This window comes from Zingiber officinale, chromosome 1B, assembly GCF_018446385.1.
Source record: "Zingiber officinale cultivar Zhangliang chromosome 1B, Zo_v1.1, whole genome shotgun sequence".
NCBI classification, from domain to species: domain Eukaryota; kingdom Viridiplantae; phylum Streptophyta; class Magnoliopsida; order Zingiberales; family Zingiberaceae; genus Zingiber; species Zingiber officinale.
Genome location: NC_055986.1, coordinates 27,730,796 through 27,735,381, shown reverse-complemented (window position 1 = coordinate 27,735,381; position 4,586 = coordinate 27,730,796). Strand labels below are relative to the sequence as shown.

Here is a 4,586-nt window from a genome sequence, read left to right as displayed (position 1 = left end):
TACCCAGGTTATGGAGAGGACATGATACAATTGGGTAATCATTGATTGGTTGACTAATTTGCTCCCTTTCTATCGACTCGTAGGACTGATTCTTTGGAACAATTGGTTGTAGAGAGATTACTAGACTTCATGGTATATTTTTAAGTATTGTATCGGATGGAGATCCGCGATTCACATCACGATTTTGGCAGATTTTACAGAGTATAGAGGTCTATTTTGGTATAACTTTACACCTTCAGACAGATGGATAGTTTGGGTGTAGTGCACTATATAGATGTTAAATGATCTGCTGATAGGCTGTGCTATGGATTTCGGAAGTAATTGATTTACCCACAGTTGACTAGACGATAGTGTGGGAGTAACGAAAGCAGGGTGAGCTCATAACCCTCAGAATAATCCCTTACGGTTGGAGATTTGTTCATGATACCTGGATGGAGTGATATATGAGTATGTTGTTCATTTGTCACCCTTAGATGAGGATCCCTGAGTTGGAGCAGTAAATTTAGGGACTAAATTTTTATTAATAGGGGAGAATGTAAGATACGGTAAATTTAATAATAAGTGTAATTGGAGTAATAATCTTATTGGATTTTTTAAGAATTTTTAGAAATTTTTCGAGATTCAAACGGAGTCCGTATGGTACGTTTAAAGGGATGAATCTATTGGGTAGGAAAAAGCCTGTTTAAGCTACTATATTTAAATGAGGAAAAGTTCAATTACTTGAAAATGTTTTATTGTTGGATGAGGATGATTAGGATTTGGTTTCGTTAGCCGATCTATGTTAGATCTGGGTTTGATGTGTATTTTGTGTTTCAGGACTTTGATACGAGACGAACATTTCGATGTGGAGACAGTTCAGGACTATCTACAAAAAGGCGGGTACTTCTTCCTTGACTTCTATAGTTTATTGAACTTAGTGCATAGATTGTTTGATGGATTAGGTTGTTTTATCTTGACTCTATTCTAGATTGGTTCCTGAGTTTGATACTTATTGCTTGTCCATATATTTTGATCTATTGGATATCTAAGTAGTCTCATTTGTTATTCATGATTGGGTGAGTTATATATCTGCATGATATTACTAGACCGCAATCTAGTTATAGGCTTATGTTTGTGCATTTATGTTATAGTATGATTATATACTTAGGCTTTTACCTATAGATTATGATATCATATGTAGTATAGTGGTATACTTGTGTAAGAGCATATATGTTAGTAAGATTATACTTATCTATACATGATAGAAATCACTACCCAGGGGTAGCATATTTCACTAGGCTATTCTCTTCGGATCACCATATAGGACTACTTGATCTTGATCCCGTTATTTATATTATGTATGATAATACTATAGAGTTCGAAGGGATATTATGACTAAATGACTAGGATCCTCTTAGATTTAGATTGTTACTATGGTACTTGCTATTGTGGTATCTAGACACATGTTATTAGACTTGTTATGTAATGCATGTTTATGCATTTAAATTGCTTATTAGACCAGGTAGTTATCTTGAGCTATCGCATGTAAACTATAGTGAATAGTTGAATATCCTACTAGACCCTTTACTTGTTTTGTAGACTCAAGCCTACACGTTGGTAAGATTATACCGTAATGTAGGATATCAGGTATCTTACTAGACCCTTTGTCACGCCCCTAAAGGAGTCCCTACCGAAAATTTTTGACAGCATCTCCCCTGTACTGGTGACAATCTGAGGCATACATACAAACAAAATACATCAGCCATATACGACTGGAATATACACACAACCACGCAGATAATAATGCAGTCCACACGGCTGAAACATAACATAACCACGCAATTAATAATGCAGCCCACTTGGTTGAAACATACACAGCGGAAATCATAAAATAACGAACATGAAATGAACAAAACAACTAACTGCGAGCTGGCTCGGCTTGACATGACAACCACATCAAATCAAATACAATATACTACAAAGCCAAACTCCATATAAAAGATACAAATATACGAACAAGTACAAAACCAATAAAGCGAATAAAAGCACTAATGACAGAGGAAGCTCGGTGTGACATGGGACTGGCGGGCGGGATCTCCAGGCGTCTCCATAAATCCTTTACCTGCTACCTGGCGAAATAAATCAGTTTATGGGGTGGTAAGTATAAAGACTCAGCGGGTAATAGACAGATAGTGCATGAACATACTAAAGAATTAGAGATATATAAAGGTATACAGTCTCGTATGGAAAATAACAGATACAATAGTGATATCATAATAAGTGTCCATACCTGAAACCATATCCTAGGCTAGTAATGGAAGGTTAGGTGTAGCCTAGACCTGCTACAATACTACTCATAACTGTATGAGTAACATGAGAGGTATATACATATTACCAATAAGCAAACCAGTGTCTAAACCCATACCTCAGGTATATATCTCAACCTATGTGAGCATCTCAGCATGAGTAAGCAACAACAGCATAAATAAGCGTAAACTAGCAACAATAGCATAAATAAGCAACAGTATCAGCAGGTATAATAATAACAGCGTATGCACGGATGGTCACTCTCGCCCACCCTCTGCACCATGACCCTTGTATGGTCAAGAGGTTGGGTCAGTGACAGACACATACCACTCCAGCTACCACTACTCTCGAGTGGCCGAGGGGATAGTTGCATAGTAGCTAACTAGCTATGTCTGCGACGGGGGTCCCTGTTGATTGCAACTCCAGTTATCACTACCCATGAGTGAGTGAGTACGAGCACGAGCACGACAAGACAAGCGGCACACTCCAGCTACCACTACCCATGAGTGACCGAGTGTGCGGCCCTGAATGACGACTCTCTCACACCATAAGGGAGATAATGGTCGTCAGTATGCATGTCATGACATGATGTGCAAGATGCAACAGTCATCTTATATATATAAAAACAAGAAATATGTATGCTATATGAAGCCAGCATGCTCAGTAAGGTGTGTAAATAACAACATCCAAGCAAGTAATTATGGTATCTAGTATCCATATATCCAATATCTAATATCTAGTATATGGTATATGGTATATGGTATCTGGTATCTGATATCTGGTATTTGGTATTTGGTATCTGGTATCTGCTAAATATCATAGATAGCAACGAGAGACGGTTTATATATATATAAACGAGTTTCTCAAAGATTGAATGGATAAGTATCAAGCACAAGATAAATACGAGTGGAGTCAAGTTAAATACAGGAACTATCCGAAAATATAGCTCATGCACTAAGATCAATGTACTAAGAGGATAAAGCAAGAAGTAACCTCCTTTAACTGAAGATCGAGCTAAAACAATTCTCACATCGAAGTGCCCATCTCAAACTCGAGTCCTGTAACCAATATTATAGTTTAGCTACTTACATCATGCATCAACTAGCCAAACTGAATCCCAAATCCAAGTAGATACACCTATTCCTTTTAATCATGTTAAGGTTTTATTTATAACAACCTAATACATTCATTAATTGATTACCCTCCATTCAACCAAAAACATTTATCTCAATAACAATCGATCCACATGGTAATCACACACAAATCCAAATACACTCAAGTAACAATTCACAACTAATTAGAATCGGGACACTAACCATTTCACAATTAAACTCAAATATAGTTCATACACGAAATTACCTTCTCAACTTATCCAAATCCAAGTAGGTTGCTAGTAACTCATGATTACAGGAATCCATGACCAGAAATAGGTTGCTCAAATATGTGGATCGTCCTCAACAAAGCTGGTCGGAGCTACAAAGGGTCAACCAACCTAATTAACACAATCTTCCATTCTAAAATCAGAATCCACATCCCTACAACCCAAATCAAAATGCCTTACCACAATCTCCCATTGGCAGATACCTATCTGACCGAAACCAACAAAATGTGACTGTTGAGATAAGTGAAGAAATAACTAATGGTAGCTGGCGCAGTGGAAACCGCTCGGGTGAAGAGGGCAAATGCGATCCAAAGAAGGGTGGTGAATCCAAACTAGGGCACAGCGGTGGTGTGGCATCATCCCAATCAAGCGACGACACCAAGCATGAATCCAATGAAGAGGAGGTGCTAGATCTCCTTGATCTGAAATCTGGTGATAAGGAGAGGCGATCGGCCGGAGGGATCTAGGGCTAGCCACATTCGACAGAGGTGGTGAGGTAGCGACGATGCTGATGGTGGCAACAAGCGGCGGCGCTGTGGAGCTCACTTGAGGAGGAGAGTAGGCTGTTGTGGCCTAAGAGGGAAGAGGGAAGGAGGGGAGTCGGCGGCGCGATCTCGTGCTGAGGATAGGCTTTTTGGGGAGGAACTCACGAGAAGAAGCGATCGCGTGAGGGAGAGGAGGAGGTGTTCGGCGTGTGGGGTGAACAAAGATTAAGGAGAAGTTGAACCTAAATCTAAACTTAGGTTAATTTAAATTAAACCCTAAGTTAACTTCCAATCAACTCCCTCTTAATGGTTATTCCAAATAGGCTTTCACCTAGCCCCACTGATTCATCTCCTCAAAATGAGTCCTATGGACTCCGTTTAAATCCCAAAAAATTCTAAAAATTTCTAAAAATCTAATAAGATTATCTGTCAAA

The 4,586-nt window shown here is 38.8% G+C and overlaps 1 long non-coding RNA gene across 1 annotated transcript; it reads right to left on the bottom strand.

Annotated features, from left to right (window-relative positions):
* Positions 1 to 1,975: 1,975 nt before the first annotated feature.
* On the bottom strand, positions 1,976 to 4,344 carry LOC122049457. Its single transcript, XR_006130972.1, has 3 exons — positions 3,848 to 4,344; positions 3,646 to 3,759; positions 1,976 to 2,108 (listed from the first exon to the last, which is right to left on the bottom strand). It is a non-coding gene; the product is annotated as an uncharacterized LOC122049457 (long non-coding RNA).
* Between the last annotated feature and the right edge of the window lie 242 nt (positions 4,345 to 4,586).